The sequence below is a fragment of the Aegilops tauschii genome, chromosome 5, assembly GCF_002575655.3.
Source record: "Aegilops tauschii subsp. strangulata cultivar AL8/78 chromosome 5, Aet v6.0, whole genome shotgun sequence".
NCBI classification, from domain to species: domain Eukaryota; kingdom Viridiplantae; phylum Streptophyta; class Magnoliopsida; order Poales; family Poaceae; genus Aegilops; species Aegilops tauschii.
Window position 1 is genome coordinate 574,657,557 of NC_053039.3, and position 19,523 is coordinate 574,677,079.

The following is a 19,523-nucleotide window of genomic DNA, read 5'->3' on the forward strand; positions in this document are numbered from 1 at the left end:
TGATGCACCTAGTTCTTCTAAGAAGAAGAAAAAGAAAAATGATAGGACTTTGCATGCTTCTAGTGAACCTATTATTGACACACCTGAGAATCCCAATGATATTTCTATTTCTGATGCTGAAACACAATCTGGTAATGAACACGAACCTAGTGATAATGTTAATGATGATGTTCATGTTGATGCTCAACCTAGCAATAACAATGATGTAGAGATTGAACCTACTGTTGATCTTGATAACCCACAATCAAAGAATCAACGTTATGATAAGAGAGACTTCGTTGCTAGGAAGCACAGTAAAGAAAGAGAACCATGGGTTCAGTAACCCATGCCCTTTCCTCCTAAACCATCCAAGAAAAAGGATGATGAGGATTTTGAGCGCTTTGCTGAAATGATTAGACCTATCTTTTTGCGTATGCGTTTGACTGATATACTTAAAATGAATCCTTATGCTAAGTATATGAAAGATATTGTTACAAATAAAAGAAAGATACCGGAAGCTCAAATTTCCACCATGCTCGCCAATTATACTTTTAAGGGTGGAATACCAAAGAAACTTGGAGATCCAGGAGTACCAACTATACCATGCTCCATTAAAAGAAACTATCTTAGAACTGCTTTATGTGACCTTGGAGCCGGTGTTAGTGTTATGCCTCTCTCTTTATACCGTAGACTTGATTTCAATAAGATGACACCTACTGAAGTATCTTTGCAAATGGCCGATAAATCAACTGCTATACCTGTCAGTATTTGTGAGGATGTGCCTATTGTGGTTGCAAACGTTACTATTTTAACGGACTTTGTTATTCTTGATATTCCCGAGGATGATAGTATGTCTATTATTCTTGGTAGACCCATTTTGAATACTGCAGGGGCTGTTATTGATTGCAACAAAGGCAATGTAACTTTTCATGTTAATGGTAATGAGCATACGGTACACTTTCCGAGGAAACAAACTTAAGTCCACAGTATCAATTCTATTGGAAAAATTCCAACGATTACTATTGGAGGTTTTGAATTTCCTCTTCCTACTGTCAAGAAGAAATATGCTATTCTTATTATCGGGGATGTGCATATTCCCGTTGAGGTAACTTAGTGTTATTCGAAAATTCTCCGGTTTCATGTTATTCGGAAAGAGTTTGTTAAAAAAACTTGATCAACCTTGTTAGTGGATTCCTTTTGATGAGCATGAGAAGGATGAAGTTAGAAAGCACAACTTTCTGTACCCTCCTTTTACTTTCTGTTATTTAGATTAAATAAAGCAAAAAATAGTATTTTATGTCTGTTTTCTGAATTATCCTTGCAATAAAATATACCCCAAAAATAAAAGTTCTCCAAATGTCCCGAAAATGAAATATGATTTTTTGTAGAATGTTTAAGAATATTTGGCACTGAGAACACAGCTGAGGGGGCCACCACTTGGCCACGAGGGCACAAGGCGCGCCCACTCCCCTGGGGCACGCCCCCTGCCTCGTGCACACCACGTGGCCCCCCTCCACTTATTCCTGCACCCACACACTCCTTCTTCCTCCAGAAAAAATCCTACCCCAGCTCAAACCCGTGTTCTAGCTCATCTTGCTGCGATTTTTGATCTCCTTGCTCAAAGCTCCACTCACAAAACTGCTTTGGGGGATTGTTCTTCGGTATGTGACTCCTCCAATGGTCCAATTAGTTTTTGTTCTAGTCCTTTATTTATTGCAAATTTTTGCTGCTGAGGTGACCCTGTTCTTGAGCTTTCATCTCAAATTTATATGATCCCAAGTAGTTTTAATGCATGATATAGTCTCTAGGCACTTGTGGGAGTAGTTGCTATCAATTTTGTTGAGTTTGGTTCACTTTTATTTTGAGTTACTAAAAATTTCAGAAAATTTCAGAGGGAGAAAATGTTGAAGAGATTGTTGAGAGGCTCTTCGAGTCAAAGCTCGAAGGATAAGCAAAGTGAAGAATATAAAACGCCCAAATATAATCTTCCTCGCACCACGAAAGTTCGTCCGTGTGAATGTCCTTGTGATGAGTTCTTGCGAGCCGCCGGAATTTATCATGATTTTTATTACTTGGCTGAGAATGCAGGCCTCACCGACTTCCTCCACGACCAGCTCGAACAGTATCTCCTACTCACTAATATTTTTGTGCAAAATTTTCATTTCCATGCTAGGAGATCACCACCTTCGGTAGATTTTTACTTATATGATGTGTTTTAGGAGATGTCACTCTATGATTTTTGTCTGGCCTGGAAGTTGACTTTTGAGGGCAGTGTCGAGGAACCACATCCTAGTGATGTGGCAGAATTTATTGATGAAATTGCTGTAGGGGAAAAGAGAAAAGTGTCAGATGCAAGAACTACTAGCATACATTTTCCTGTTCTACGTTAATATGCAATATTTGCTAGTAGATGTTTAATTGGTCGCGGGAACAGTGGAGGCCTCAGTGCCCCTGACCTCGCCATTTTGCGCCATGCTTTACTCCATGACAGAACTTTCAGTTTAGGCGCTATGGTTGCTAAACGGTTGAGTCTAAACCGTACAAAGGGCCCCATTTTTGGAGGTATCTTCGCTTCGCGACTTGCTAAATATTTTGAGATACCTATTAGACACTATGAGAAAGAAGAAAAGTTGCTGCCCCCTATTTTCTTAGACTATAAAAGTATGGTAGCACATGATTTTATTTGCGATGATAAGGAGAAGAGACTCATTTATAACCTGGTATTCAGTGAAATGACTTGTCAGATTATTACCCTGCCTGCACCTTCTTTGTTTAACATTTATTCAGGTACATACATCATCCTGCCCGATGACATTTATGCATATTGGGAGCGAACACGATCCCCAGAGCCTAAGCCTGAGCCTGAGCCATCTCCTGATCCATATCAGGAGTCTATTTATCAGTGGGATCCACAAGAGCTCGCTAACAAGTGGCACCCTGAGGATCCTCCTCAGTACACTGGAGAGGACCACTTTGATCCATGGGCATAGAACAACTTAGGCCAAAAGCCTAAGCTTGGGGGAGTACGTATCTCTCACCGACATTACATTCATGTTCACACACTCATTCTAGTTGTCGGTGCTCATACTTTTTCAGTGTACTATCCATGCTAGTTTATTTTCTTTTCTAAGTCTTTTTCTTGTGTGTTTGAAAAAACTTAAGAAAAATCAAAAAAATTAGTTGTAGCTTTTAGCTAGTTTACTTTCCATGCCTGCAGTAGTAGTAATGAAAAGAAAACCCAAAAAGATTTCTCGTTCTTCTTTTGCTTGTTGGGAGCTTTCCCGTGTAAATAGTTTTATTTCCTTTCTTTTCTTTGGGCGTCGAGAGGAAAAGACCATGATGAAAATGTTGAAGTGGCTCTTATATGCATTATTGTTGATTTAACCAAGAGCCCATATCACCTTGTCTTCTCCTGTGGATTAAATGCTTGCAGATTCCAGCTTAGTCCAATGCACGTGCACTATTATTATTATCCACACCGTTCGGTCGTGCAAGTGAAAGGCAATAATGACGATATATGATGGACTGATTGAGATGAGAGAAGCTGGTATGAACTCGAACTATCTTGTTTTTGTAAATATGATTAGTTCATCGTTCTTGATTCAGCCTATTATGAATGAAACATATTTGCAATGACAATTAGAGATTATAGTTGCTCATGCCATGCTTAATTAGCTAGGAGTTTATAATGGTCTACCTTGCGTGCCAACATGCTATTAAAATGGTTGTGATGTGGTATGATAGGGTGGTATCCTCCTTTGAACGATTCGAGTGGCTCGACTTGGCACATGTTCACGCATGTAGTTGAAACAAAATCAACATAGCCTCCACGATATTTATGTTCATGGTGGATTATATCCTACTCATGCTTGCACTCAGTGTTGATTAATTTTAATGCATGTTCATGACTGTTGTCGCTCTCTAGTTGGTCGCTTCCCAATCTTTTTCTAGCCTTCACTTGTACTAAGCGGGAATACTGCTTGTGCATCCACTTCTATAAACCCCAAAGTTATTCCATATGAGTTCACCATACCTTCCTATCTGCGGTATCTATCTGCCGTTCCAAGTAAATTTGTATGTGCCAAACTCTAAACCTTCAAATGAAATTCTGTTTTGTATGCCCGAATAGCTCATGTATCAACTAGGGTTGTCTGTATCTTCCATGCTAGGTGGGTTATTCTCACGAGGAGTGGGCTCCGCTCCTCATTCACGAGAAAATGGCCGGTAACCGGGATGCCCAGTCCCATGCTCAAATCAAAATAATTGCAAACAAAAATCCCGCAGGATTGTCGTTAGTTGGAGGCACCCGTTGTTTCGGAAAAACCATGGATTGATGTTTGTTGGTGGTGGGGGAGTATAAACTTTACCATTCTGTTTGGGAACCGCCTATAATGTGTGTAGCATGGAAGATATCGACATCTCTCTGTTGTTATGTTGACAATGAAAGTATGCCGCTCAAAATATTATTTATCTCTATTTCAAAACTTGAGCTCTGGCACCTCTACAAATCCCTACTTCCCACTACGAAGGGCCTATCTATTTACTTTTATGTTGAGTCATCATCCTCTTTTTAAAAAGCACCAGTTGGAGAGCACTGCTGTCATTTGCATGCATTACTATTAGTTTACATTGAGTATGACTATGACTGGATCTCTTTTACCATGAATTACAATGTTTAGTCAGTCCTTGATCTTCAGAGGTGCTCTGCATTTATGTTTTGCAGTCTCAGAAAGGGCTAGCGAGATACCATCTTGTTATATCATATTATGATTGTTTTGAGAAAGTGTTGTCATCCAAGATTTATTATTCTTGCTCGCTAGTTGATTATGCCATTGATATGAGTAAATATGAGACCTAAGTGTTATTGTGAATATGGTTGGTTCATAATCTTTGCTGAAAACTTGAATGCTGGCTTGACATATTTACAACAAGAGAAAACAAAGTTTGTAAAAGTTTTTCTTTATCACTTTCAGTTTGTCAACTGAATTGCTTGAGGACAAGCAAAGGTTTAAGCTTGGGGGAGTTGATACGTCTCCATCATATCTACTTTTCCAAACACTTTTGCCCTTGTTTTGGACTCTAACTTGCATGATTTGAATGGAACTAACCCGGACTGACACTGTTTTCAGCAGAATTGCCATGGTGTTATTTTTGTGTAGAAATAAAAGTTCTCGGAATGACCTGAAACTTCACGGAGAATATTTTTGGAATTAATAAAAAATACCAGCGAAAGAATCAACACCAGGGGCACACCCTGTCCACGAGGGTGGAGGGCGCGCCCCCTACCTCGTGGCCCCTGAGGCTCCACCGACCTCAACTCCAACTCTATATATTCACGTTCGGGGGGGGGGATCAGAGAGAAGGATTCATTGCATTTTACGATATGGAGCCGCCGCCAAGCCCTAATCTCTCTCGGGAGGGCTGATCTGGAGTCCGTTCGGGGCTCCGGAGAGGGGAATCCGTCGCCGTCGTCATCATCAACCTTCCTCCATCACCAATTTCATGATGCTCATTGCTGTGCGTGAGTAATTCCATCGTAGGCTTGCTGGACGGTGATGGGTTAGATGAGATTTATCATGTAATCGAGTTAGTTTTGTTAGGGTTTTCCCTAGTGTCCACTTTGTTCTGAGATTGATGTTGCTTTGACTTTGCTATGCTTAATGCTTGTCACTAGGGCCCAAGTGCCATGATTTCAGATCTGAACCTATTATGTTTTCATGAATATATGTGAGTTCTTGATCCTATATTGCAAGTCAATAGTCACCTACTATGTGTTATGATCCGACAACCCCGAAGTGACAATAATCAGGACCACAACCGGTGATGACCGTAGTTTGAGGAGTTCATGTATTCACTAAGTGTTAATGCTTTGGTCCGGTTCTCTATTAAAAGGAGGCCTTAATATCCCTTAGTTTCCAATAGGACCCCGCTGCCACGGGAGGGTAGGACAAAAGATGTCATGCAAGTTCTTTTCCATAAGCATGTATGACTATATTCGGAATACATGCCTACATTACATTGATGAACTGGAGCTAGTTCTGTGTCACCCTAGGTTATAACTGTTGCATGAGGAATCGCATCCGACATAAATATCCATCACTAATCCAATGCCTACGAGCTTTCCACATATTGATCTTTGCTTAGTTACTTTGCCGTTGCCACTGTTACAATTACAACAAAACTGCTACTGTTACTTTTGCCACCGTTGCCGTTACTTCCATACTACTTTGCTACTAAATACTTTGCTGCAGATATTAAGTTTTCCAGGTGTGGTTGAATTGACAACTCAACTACTAATACTTGAGAATATTGTTTGGCTCCCCTTGTGTCGAATTAATAAATTTGGGTTGAATACTCTACCCTCAAAAACTGATGCAAGCCCCTATACTTGTGGGTTATCAGTGTCGGGGTCGGTGTTTTTGCGAGCGAGCGAACTGTCTTCGCCCGCGCAAAAGCGAGTCATGAGAGAAGTAAGGGCTGCCATAGTTCTTGGTTTGTCCTGACTGACCTGCCTTATGAGCCATTCGTCCCTGATATTGTGCTTGAAAGAGGCCAGGGCTTCGGCGTCCGGACAGTCGACAATCTGGTTCTTCTTGGTCAGGAATCGGTTCCAAAATTGTCGGCAAGACTCTCCGGGCTGATGTGTATTGCGATTTAGGTCGTCAGCATCCGGAGGCCGGACATAGGTGCCCTGAAAGTTCGCTCTAGAGGCGTCCTCCAGCTCTTCCTAGTAGCCTATCGAGTCTTCGGGAAGGCTGTTCAACCAGTGCCGAGCTGGTCCCTTAAGCTTTAGTGGAAGATATTTGATGGCATGGAGGTCGTCTCCCTGCGCCATGTGTATGTGGAGGAGGAAATCCTCTATCCATACGGTCGGGTAAGTGGTTCCATCGTATGGTTCGATGTTCACAGGCTTGAAGCCTTCTGGGAATTGGTGTTGCATTACCCTCTCTATGAAGCACAGGGGGTGTGCGGCGCCCCGAACTCGGGCTACATCGCGCGGAGGTCTTCGGCCACACGAGTCCGCTGCTGTTCCCTGAATCTATCATTTCGATTCAGCAAATCATAATATCCTTCCCGGTGAGTGGGCGAGTCTTCTCTAGGTCCATAGATGGACCTGGTATGGCCTCCTCGAGCGTCTAGGTCATGGCGGAGGTCGTATTCGTAGGCCGGCCACACTTGATCCTTGCCGTGACGGCTAGGTGGGGCAGCCGGGTGCTCGGCCTTGTTAGCTTCTCTGTCCGGCCCTCTAGGGGGCGGTCCGGCTGTTCAGCACATGTGTGTATTGGACGTACTTGCTCTACGGCCTCTTCGTCAAACTGCGGTAGCAATCTTCACTTAGGATAGCTTTTGATTGGCTATTCATGGTTGTACCCTTCTTCAGCGGCTAGGACTTTGGTCCATCAATCGTTGAGGGTGTCCTATTTGGCCTTGATTTTGCGCTTTTGTTTCTTCAGGCTGCGGGCGGTCGCTAGAAGCCTCCGCTTGAACCGTTCCTGCTCCAGTGGGTCTTTGGGGATGATGAAATCGTCATCCCCGAGACTGGCCTCCTCTTTAGAGAGTGGGAGGTAGTTGCTATCTTCGGAGTCATCATGGTTTTCTGGGTTTAACGGGTCCTCCTGTCCCGCGGGGTCATCCTGATGATGTTCATTAGTTGCGGCTCCGGCGAGGTCATCCGTATTGTTTGCGGTGACATTCTCCACAGAGTCCACGTTGCTTGCATGGCTTCGACTTGGCTTTGATCGGCGACGTTGTCTTCGGTGCTTGGGCGGCTCATCTCCGGCCTTGTCTTGGTTATGTCTGGGAGTGACATCTCCGTCCTTAGGGGTGTCCACCATGTAAATATCGTAGGTGGACGTGGCCGACCAGCGGCCGGTGATGGGGGGGCAACATCGGTATTAGCCGTGGCTCCACTATCCTCGTCCATGTATTTAGCATTTTCCGAATTATAATCTAGCATATCGGTTAAATCATCGACAGTGGCTACCAAGTGGGTGGTGGGTGGGACGTAAAATTCCCCGTGGTACACCTCAAAGGGTTGATGACTGTGGGCGGAGGGCTACTCCTCCTTCTGGATTTGGTCTAACGCCTCGTTTAGCATAGCGAGGGTCGCCGAATTTGAGGGCTCTAGGCCAAATTCCATTGTAGCGGGGTGGGGGGTAGTCAGTGCCCTGGCTGGTCCTCGGTTTCCACAGGCCGAGCTGGACTCGGGATATAGTGCCGGATCCTTGAGGGGGTCCGGATTGTCACTGGGATAAGGACGGGCCTTGGTTTTTGCGTGTGGTTTCCACGTCGGGCTTCGAGATTGAGCTATTTCAGGCCGAGGGTGACCCCTGGCCATCGGTTGCCAGGTCGTTGTAAGGGCTCGAGGCCAGAGGAGCGTTGTGACGGAAAGGTTCGGCTGAGATTGACTCTTGGCCTTGCTACTTCTTGAGCTTGCGTTGGTTTTTCCCTTGAACAGGAAAGGGTGATGCAGCAAAGAAGAGATAAGTATTTCCCCAATTAAGAACCAAGGTATCAATCCAGTAGGAGAAACACGCAAGTCCCCATTATATGCACCTACACAAACAATCAAACACTTGCACCCAACGCGGTCAAGGGGTTGTCAATCCCTTCACGGTCACTTGCAAAGGTGAGATCTGATAGAGATAGATATAAAAGAATACTAAAACGTAAAACAAAAAAATAGTAAATAAATTGCAGCAAGATATTTTTGGTATTTTTGGTTTATAGATCTGAAAATATATGATGGAAAATAGACCCAGGGGCCATAGGTTTCACTAGAGGCTTCTCTCTTGAAGGCAAATAATACGGTGGGTGAACAAATTACTATCGAGCAATTGATAGAAAAGCGCAAAGTTATGACGATATCCAAGGCAATGATTATGCATATAGGCATCACGTCCGGGTCAAGTAGACCGAAACGATTCTGCATCTACTACTATTACTCCACACATAGACCGACTCCTGCCTGCATCTAGAGTATTAAGTTCATAAGAACAGAGTAATGCCTTAAGTAAGATGACATGATGTAGAGGGATAAACTCAAGCAATATGATGAAAACCACATCTTTTTACCCTTGATGGAAACAATACAAATACGTGCCTCGCTACCCCTACTTTGTCACTGGGTCAGGACACTGCAAGATTGAACCCAAAACTAAGCACCTCTCCCATTGCAAGAAAAACCAATCTAGTTGGCCAAACCAAACCAATAATTCAAAGAGAAATACAAAGATATCAAATCATGCATATAAGAATTCAGAGAAGATTCAAATAATATTCATAGATAATCTGATCATAAATCCACAATTCATCGGATCTCGACAAACACACCGCAAAAGAAGATTACATCGGATAGATCTCCAAGAACATCAAGGAGAACATGGTATTGAGGATCAAAGAGAGGGAAGAAGCCATCTAGCTACTTGCTATGGACTCGTAGGTCAGTGGTAAACTACTCACGCTTCATCGGAAGGGCGATGCGGTTGATGTAGAAGCCCTCCGTGATCGAATCCCCCTCCGGTAGGGTGCCGGAAAAGGTCCCAAGATGGGATCTCACGGGTACAGAAGGTTTCGGTGGCGGAAAAGTATTTTGGTGGACGCTTCTGGTCATTTGGGAATATTTGGGAATTTATAGGCCAAGAATTAGGTTTAGAGGACCTCCGAGGGGCCCACAAGCCAGGCCCCGTGGCCTCCTCGGGACTCCTCTGACTTCATCTCCAAGTCCTACGTGTCTCTTCTGGTCCAAGAAAAATCATCGCGAAAGTTTTATTCCGTTTGGACTCTATTTCATATTCCTTTTCTGTAAAACTCAAAAACAAGGAAAAAACAGAAACTAGCACTGGGCTCTAGGTTAATAAGTTAGTCCCAAAAATAATATGAAATAGCATATTAATGCATATAAAACATCCAAAACAGATAATATAATAGCATGGAACAATAAAAAATTATAGATATGTTGGAGACGTATCAGGCCTACGCATCCTGATTTTGCCTCGAAGGCCGAGAATAGACCCTCCACAGACATGACAGATCCGGCCGAAGGTGCAGTCTGGCCCCCACTTGAAGCGGAGCCCTCCTGGCTCGAAGCTGTTCGGAGGGCGTGGGCCGAACTATAGATCGGATCCGGGGGCTCTAGAGCGGGCATGGCGAGGCCTGCGAGAGTGCGGGAGGGGTAATGAATCTGGCGAAGACCATATCACCCCGCGTGTCCATAACATATTACAGATTAGCGAATCGAATTCGGTGTCCAGGAGCGAAGTTGTCGATCTGACCCAGATGACTAGTCGGATCGGCGTGCAGCATGGTGCTGCCAAATGTGAAGAGTTGAACGGGGACAAAGAAGTCCTCGGATTCGATGAATTCTCTTACAATTAGGTGAGCCATCGATCCTTTGGGCGACCCCACAGTGAAACTCTCAATGAAAGCACCAATGTCGGTGTCGAAACTGACAGACCTTGGGGTAGGGGGTCCCGAGCTATGGATCTGGGATCGATGGGGAACAAGGGACGACGACACAGTGTTTACCCGGGTTCGGGCCCTCTCGAAGAGGTAATACCCTACGTCCTGCTAGATTATATTGGATGTATAGTATGGTTTAAAAAATGATTTGTGGTGATATATTTATGTATTGGGAAATGACACCCTTCAACGATTAATTGGGCAGACTATAATATGGCTCATGATTTGTCATCTAAAACTGCATTCTGGCAATTAATGTTCAAAGCGGTTCCGACCTAAGAATGTATTCATGCAAAGGCCTAAAAATCAAAATGTGTATCAGACACAATAGTGGGTTGGAAGATAAAAAGGGAAGAAATAGCAAGGGGCAGCTAAAGCCGGCGTCTCCCTACTGGAACCATGATTACATAATATATGAAGTAGTATATAGTTAGGTTGTGGTATAATTCATGTCGGTGTCGAAACCGGCAGACCTCGGGGTAGGGGGTCCCGAGCTGTGGATCTGGGATCGATGGGGAACAAGGGACGACGAACATAGTGTTTACCCAGGTTCGGGTGAGGGAGTCCTGGATTAAGGGGTCCTCGGGCGTCCGGCCTGTTGGACATGGGCCGGACTGATGGGCTGTGAAGATACAAGACCGAAGACTCTCACTCGTGTCCGGATGGGACTCTCCTTGGCGTGGAAGGCAAGCTTGGCGTCCTGATATGAAGATTCCTTTCTCTGTAACCGACTTTGTACAACCCTAGTCCCCTCCGGTGTCTATATAAACCGGAGGGCTTAGTCCGTAGAGGCAAGAAGAGTCATAATCATAGTCATATAGGCTAGACTTTTAGGGTTTTAGCCATTATGATCTCGAGGTAGATCAACTCTTGTAATACTCATATTCAACAAGATCAATCAAGCAGGAAGTAGGGTATTACCTCCATAGAGAGGGCCCGAACCTGGGTAAACATCGTGTCCCCCGTCTCCTGTTACCATCAACCTTAGACGCACAGTTCAGGACCCCCTACCCGAGATCCGCCGGTTTTGACACCGACATTGGTGCTTTCATTGAGAGTTCCTCTGTGATGTCGAAGACAGGGTTGATGGCTCGCCTTGTTATCAAGGACAGTATCACCTCCGGAGGTGCCCTTACCTCAGGCCAAACCCTCCAGCTGGGCGGCTTTACCATGACCGCCCCTACGGCCGTTAAGCCAACGATGACTTCTCGGGTCATCGAAAACCACCTCTGTGTTAGCTCCGAATACTCTAAGCAGATGGATCTGGCTGAGTTATCATCTTTAAACGAGCTCCTAGATCGCATCGTCTCCCTGGGGGTCGCTACAGACTACGATCGGATTGGGCTTAAACCAGACCAGAGAGAAATTAAATCTCCGCCGATCACCCACCAGATAGCGGTAGTTGAGGAGCAAGACGACAACTCTTCCTCTATACTGAGGACGAACTATGTTTGGATTTCCGAGCTCGAAGAGCCAGACACCTGCCTTCGGAAAGACATAGCCCACCCTCCGAACCTAGAATCGGACGACGGGCCTGAAAAATCAGTTAATACCCCGGAGCCCGAGCTATTAAGTTCGAAAGTTCTTCACACTCCGGATTCCAAATTGGGCCAGGGTTCGATTTTAAAACCACCCACCCACCCAGACAGACGCGATCTCACGTACATACGGCAACAGTCTCAGGAAACAGTCCATCACTTTTGGGCCAGATTCCTCCTTGGCGAAGACAAGATTAAAGATTGCCACGACGAAGACGCGATCTCAGCATTCTGCAATAATTGCACGGACGTAGGACTCCTCAATGACATCAATCGCCGTCACGTACTACACTTCACTGACTTGGCAACCATCGTACAGAAGTACTGCGCAATGGAAAGCGCCTGGAAAACTCGGACAGCTCTCTGGGAAACACCGGTTTCCACTCAACCCATCGTCCGGGCAAAAAGGGTGCACCCTCGCGGCACACCAGATCCAATAGTAAAGAAATCTAAGCACATCACGGGGCGTGGAACCGTTCTGGAAGGATGGCTCGATAGGCCATGCAAAATACATACAACGCCGGACACCATACGAACCCACAGCCTTAGAGCATGTTGGATACTCCAGCAAGTGGCCAAGAGCGGCGAGGATATCCTCACCAAAAATACACCAGTGCAACACCCCCCGGAAGATGACGACCCCAGCATATTGACAGTCTTCGGGACATTCACTTCAAACAATCGGCGTAAAAGGGCTTTCCGCGACCTTGCCGAAGTCTGCCAAGTCGCAGCCATAAACCCTTGGAACGACATGGCCATAACTTTCAATGCCAGTGACGAACCAAAGTTCCGGACTGTCGGGGCACCAGCCGCCTTAGTCCTCAATCCAATTGTGGATGGGTTTTGGCTCACCAAAGTGCTCATGGATGGCGGCAGCGGATTAAACCTCATCTACGAGGATACGCTCAATAAAATGGAAATAGACAGGAACCACATCGAGCAAAGTAGCACGACCTTCCTGGGAATCATTCCTAGTCGGGAGGCGCGATGCGCGGGAAAAATCACGCTCGACGTGGTATTCGGCACACCAGAGAATTATCGGTCCGAATAAATAACCTTCCAAGTGGCTCCTTTGAACAGCGGATATCACGCCCTACTTGGGCGAGATGCATTTACACGTTCCCAAGCTATACCTCATTACGGGTACATGAAGCTCAAGATGCCCGGGCCAAACGGTATCATCACTCTTACCAGATCCGGACATAGCACTCCACGCCGAAAATAAAACCCAATCCCTGGCCCTCGAGGCATTGTCTGAAATACTCGCGGCCGAAGAGCTAACCGCGCTGCGCTCTACTGTGGATAGGGATGACGTAATCCTGGACAAATGACCCAAATCCACCTCCTTTAAACCAGCAGATGAAATAGTCAAATTTCAAGTCCGCCCGACGGACCCCAAGAAGACAGCATCCATTAGGGCACAACTCGACCCAACGGTCGACGCCGCGCTACGAGAGTTCCTGCGTGAGAACTGGGACATATTCGCCTGGCACCCTTCTGATATGCTAGGAATCCCGCGCAGGTTGGCCGGACACAGCCTCAATATATTAAAGGGATATAAACCGGTCAAGCAATCACTGCGGCGTTTTTCTGAACCCAAACGACAAGCTATGGGCGAGGAGCTAGCCAAGTTACTCGAGGCCGGATTTATCAGAGAAATACAACACCCGGACTGGCTAGCAAACCTGGTGATGGTACCAAAGAAGGATAAATCCTGGCGCCTAGGCGTCGATTTCAAAGACCTCAACAAGGCCTTCCCTAAGGATCCCTTCCCCCTCCCTCGCATCGATCAGATTATTGATGCAACCGCAGGACACGACTCACTGTGTTTCCTCAACGCATACTCCGGATACCATCAAATCAAGATGAAGGAGTCCGATCAAGCCGCAACGGCATTCATTACCCCATATGGGCCTTTCTGCTTCAACACTATGCCTTTCGAGCTCAAAAACGCTGGCGCCACCTACCAACGCATGATTCAAACATGCTTGGAGAAACAGATCGGCAAGACAGTTGAAGCATATGTCGATGATGTCGTCATCAAAACTAGGCACGTTGAGTCATTGATAGACGATTTACGTCTCACATTCAACAACCTCCGTACATACGACATCAAGCTCAATCCGGAAAAGTGTGTTTTCGGCGTCCCCGCCGGAAAACTGCTGGGCTTCATCGTTTCCAATAGAGGAATTGAGGCAAATCCAGCCAAAATCCGAGCTTTGTCACAATTGGCTACGCCAACAGACCTTAAACAGGTCCAAAAACTCACGGGATGCGTGGCAGCTTTAAGCCGCTTTATCTCAAGATTGGGAGAAAAAGCATTGCCACTCTACCGCCTTCTCCGATGCACCGACCACTTTGAGTGGACGGATGCGGCAACGGCCGGACTGGAGGAAATAAAGGCCCTTTTAGAGAGCAACCCAATCTTGGCCGCGTCGAACGTCGGCGAACCCATGTTATTATACATATCGGCAACACACCAAGTGGTGAGCGCCGTGCTCGTCGTTGAGCGAGAGCAGGACGGACACAAATTCCTGCTCCAGAAACCGGTATACTACGTATCCACTGTCCTCACACCGTGCAAATCCCGATACCCTCATTACCAAAAAATAGCATACGCGGTCTTCATGGCATCCCGGAAGCTGCGACACTACTTTCAAGAGTGCTCGATTACGGTGGCTTCCGAGGTAGCACTCAACAACATAATAAACAACTGCGATGCCACAGGCCGGATTGCTAAGTGGGCCATTGAGCTCCTTCCATTCGACATAACATACAAACCGCGCCGAGCCATTAAATCCCAAGTACTGTCTAACTTCATCGCCGAATGGACAGAGGCTGAACTCCCTAAAGAGTATGGCACGTATTCCAACTAGGTTATGTACTTTGATGGTTCCAAAATGTTGGCGGGGTTAGGGCGGGCGTTGTCTTAACGTCCCCCACTGGAGACGTAGTTCAGTACGTACTCCAAATATTATACACAGACTCCAACAATGCAGCCGAATATGAGGCCTTATTGCATGGACTTTGGATGGCCGTCTCCATGGGCATACAATGCCTGGAAGTGCGCGGGGACTAAAACCTCTCAATATCTCAAATAAATGGAGATTTCGATGCCAAAGACCCGAAAATGGCGGCTTACCGTAATGCCGTTCTCAAAATCTCGGCTCGGTTCAAGGGACTCGAGTTTCATCATGTGGCTCGAGAAAGTAATCAAGCAGCGGACGTCCTTGCTCGCACCGGCGCCATGCGCGACCCCGTCCCACCTAACATCTTTCTAGAAAGGCTTTTTAAGCCGTCCGCGGTGTGGCAGGGGGAGAGCGGCAACACCAGTCCGGATCCGACTATAACCCCAGATTACGAACACACCGATATCATCGGGGGCTTAGCCACCGAAATAACACCGTCGGCCCATCTTATCATGGCATTCATTGCCCCATGGACCGAACCCTTCTTGGTCTACCTTAATAGGTGAGAACTCCCTGAGGATCAGAATGAGGCCCACCGCATTGTCCGGCGCTCGAAAGCCTGCATGGTTCATGATGGAGAACTCTACAAGAAAAGCGCTACCGGAGTACTTCAAAGATGTATCTCCGAGGAAGAGTGGCGGCAGCTCTTGGCTGAAATTCATGCCGGTCTCGGCAGTCACCACGCCGATGCTCGAGCCCTTTTAAGCAATGCCTTCCGTATAGGTTTTATTTGTCGGCGGCCCGAGCAGATGCACAGGACCTAGTCCAACGTTGCGTGGGATGCCAGCTTTTCGCCAACCAAAGCCATATGCCACCCACGGCTCTACAAACAATCCCCATCACTTGGCCTTTCGCGGTCTGGGGGCTCGATATGGTCGGACCCCTTAAAGGAGGAAGCCATAAGAAAAAGTATCTGCCGGTCATGGTGGATAAATTCACTAAGTGGATAGAGGCCAAACCAGTTAAAACGGCCGAAGCCGGGCCAGTGATAGAATTCATATCCGGTGTTGTGCACCGTTATGGTGTTCCACACAGCATCATCACCGATAACGGCTCCAATTTCACAGCAGACGAGGTAAAAACGTGGTGTGCCAATCTGGGCATTAAGCTCGATTACGCCTCTGTCTATCACCCGCAAACAAACGGTCAAGTCGAACGGGCCAATGGTCTTATTATGAGCGGCATCAAACCCAGACTAGTGCGGTCTTTGAAAGAATCAAACAAGCGCTGGGTTGAGGAGCTCGACTCTATACACTGGGGGCTGCGGGCCACACCCAACCGCACTACTGGATATACACCCTTCTTCATGGTGTACGGCGCGGAGGTTGTGTTAGCTTGCGACATTATTCATGATTCACCTCAAGTGCACATGTACGAAGAGAGAGAGGCCGAGCTTGATCGTCAAGACAGCCTAGATGCCCTGGAGGAGGAACACGATGTCGCAAAAGCCCGTTCCGCATTTTATCAACAACAGGCCCGGAGATATCAAAGCAGAGAAGTACGGGCCAAGACTTATAATGTTGGCGAACTCGTTCTACGCTTGCCGGAGAAGAAAAAGGACAAACTCAAGCCCAAATGGGAGGGTCCCTTCATCATTGACGAAGTTCTCACTGGAGGAGCGTACCACCTGCGTGATGCATCAGACAATCGCCTAGAGCCAAACCCCTGGAACGCGGCCAGACTCTGAAGATTCTATGCCTAGCGCCGAACTCTTTGTTCGTTTCCTTCTCCCTATTGTTTCCATTACTTTTTACTCTCTTTTCGCTTTTTCCCTTTTAGCCTTAAAGCTTTTTGCGCGGCTAAACCGTGCACCTGTGACATACACATCCCCAAATATGTACGTCCATTATACCTGGGGGCTTCTTGGACAGAAGCTTATTATTTTTATTTTCCGAGCATCAAGCTCATCACATATGTGTGTTTTCCCCATATGTACCTTTTCTTCGCCATTATATGCATCGATATGACTTAAGTTTTGGCCAAGCTGGGTTGCCTGGCTCCTGTGCTTATGCCCTACGTTCCCGTTAGTTCGGCTAGGGCATAAAGGGAGCACCTCTACGATTGTTACTGCTGGGTCATCCGGATGTGTACCTCAGACTGGGTGAAGCCGAAAGCTAGCGTTCTTAAGGGAATATTCGGTCGGCGGACTAAAGATGTTCTTTCATTCACCCAAATGTGAACCCCCAGATGCTACGTATACTGCGATTTTTTCAATTACAGTTCGGACATGCACATTAACTCATGTACACATAGGGAAAGGAACCCTTAACAGAACTATTCTCTCTGGAAGATGTTTCTTACAATCACAATGTAATATAGCATAGCTAGCCGGATACAACTTGTCTGTTCAAGCCACTATGACCCCTACGCCTAGTTTCCATGCATACCCCGGCCTATTTTTGCCGCTCAGGTATTCGGAAACACTCCGCACCTTCGGGTCCAGAGGTTGAAGCGAAAAGGTCTGCCATGGCAATCGTTTTACAATCTGGCTAGGGACAAATATGTCAAGGAAAGTACATAGTCACTTGGACTCAAAAATTTCCTCCTCTATACCGTCTAACAGGCTATCTAACTTACAATCCCGTTGGGAATATTTCGCGGCAACTTCGACCTGGTCATATACCAAATTAACGGGAATTTCTTTTCCATCTGACCCTAGAGGTCCGATCCGGGCCATATGATTCGGATCAAGCTTGGTATACCGTGTTTTCACCATGGACCAGGCTTCTCGTGCGCCTTCCCGGCAGGTCGATATCTTCCATAATCGGAAGCGCCGCCGCGCTCCCTTGAATAGCTGTGTAAGCTCCTCCATCCTTGCTGGAGGGGAGGCGGATGGCCATAAGGCCTTGGCAACACTTTGCATCGCCTGCCGAGCTTGTTCGTGCATTTGCGACAGCTCTTGTAGCAGATCGCCCGAGAATCCGGACATCTCCTCTTCGGGACGGCCAGTCAGCATACCTACAGACATAACTCTGTCAGTCCCTTTCATCTCCGAATTACACGGAGGTAAGTTTGACCACATACTAAATATGCCGCCGCGCAGCCTCTTATTTTCCTTCACGGAGTCAGCCAGCTGGGCCCGTACATCTTTCAGTTCTTCGCCCAGCTGGGTGTTGGAATCCTGCAGCTTGTTTTTCTCATCCCTGACTCGTGTCAGCACACGTTCGCCCGCAGCCAGTAGTCTTTTGGCTTCTTGTTCTCCCGCTTGAGCGGCTTTCAGTTGCTCCTTAAGTTTATCTGACGATCCTGCCATAAGATGAGCAATAGTGTTAGCATTGCTGGTATATAATTATGTTTTCTCGATGGAGGGGAACATTACCAGGTGACGCCTTCTTGTATTTCTCCAGTTCGGCGGTTGCAGCAGTTAGCTGGGTCCGACACTTTTCTAGTTCCTGAGTCAACAAGTTGTTCTTCTCCGTAAGCACCTGGTTGTACAATGATCCTTAAATCAGTCGTATCAACTGCTTCAAGTCTCGGGGGCTACTGGTATATAATTATCAGATTTGTATAATATAAACTTACCCGCATATCTTTCAAATGCTGGTGTGCGGCTCTGGTAAGCCCGTCTCGAGCAGCTCGGATGTATGCATCCGCCGAGCTAAAGGCATCGAATGCCTCTTTTGTAAAACCTGGGTCGCGAAGAACGGCCCTCTGGCACCGATGACCCATGGCGCTCTCCACTTCCGAGTTTGTGACGGATACATCATCCAAATCCTCGGCCAAGGGACAATCCGGCGTCACTCCTGTATCTGCCCTTGTCTTCATGGCAGGGTCTGGAACCTGGCAGTTGGGAGTATGACCGGTAGCACCCCCGGACATAGTCCGGTGAACGCTTTTCCTGGTAAGGCACAAACGGAAAATGTCACAGTTGGATGTGACTGCCTAGGGGCATATTTACGAAGCCATACCTCTTCGATGAAGGCTCGCCCGGGCCTTCGTTCGCCTTCCTCTTCGAAGACTTGCCCCGCGTGGGTGTCGCTCTCTCTGGAGTGGCCTCTGGTGCAATATGGCGCGCCGAACGCCTCCCCTTTGGAGCACGAGACAGTGCGGTGGGTGAGGCAGAACGAGGAGGCTCTGTTGGAGGAGATGTCTCCTGATTACTTACGTGTGAGGCAGGGAGAAGACCGGGATAGTCAGCGGTGATGGCCACTTCCGTGTCGTCATAGCTCGCCTGGTAGAACACCCCATCCTCGAGCACCACGAATATGTCTGTATCCTCTTCGAATCCGGGATCAAGGTCCCGGTTATGATCCTCTGGCTATGGGGCGGGGCTGTGTAGCCCCTCGGTGATCTTTCGCCACTTCTGTTACAAATGGACGGATTAATCTTCATTAAAATTGACTCGGGGAGTAGAATGAGTGGAGCAGCGGGGTTGGAACTCACCCAGCTAGGAGGATTGTACATGGAGAATCCATCTCTACGCTTGATACGAATAAATTCCTCTTCCTCCCCTTTGAACAGCTCGGCCAATACTTTTGCCAAAGCGGCGGGGGTGTCCGGACCCTTCCGACCGCAGCGAGAGGCGTCGTCTTCTCCATTGTAGTGCCACATGGAAAGCCCTCTGTATTGGAGTGGC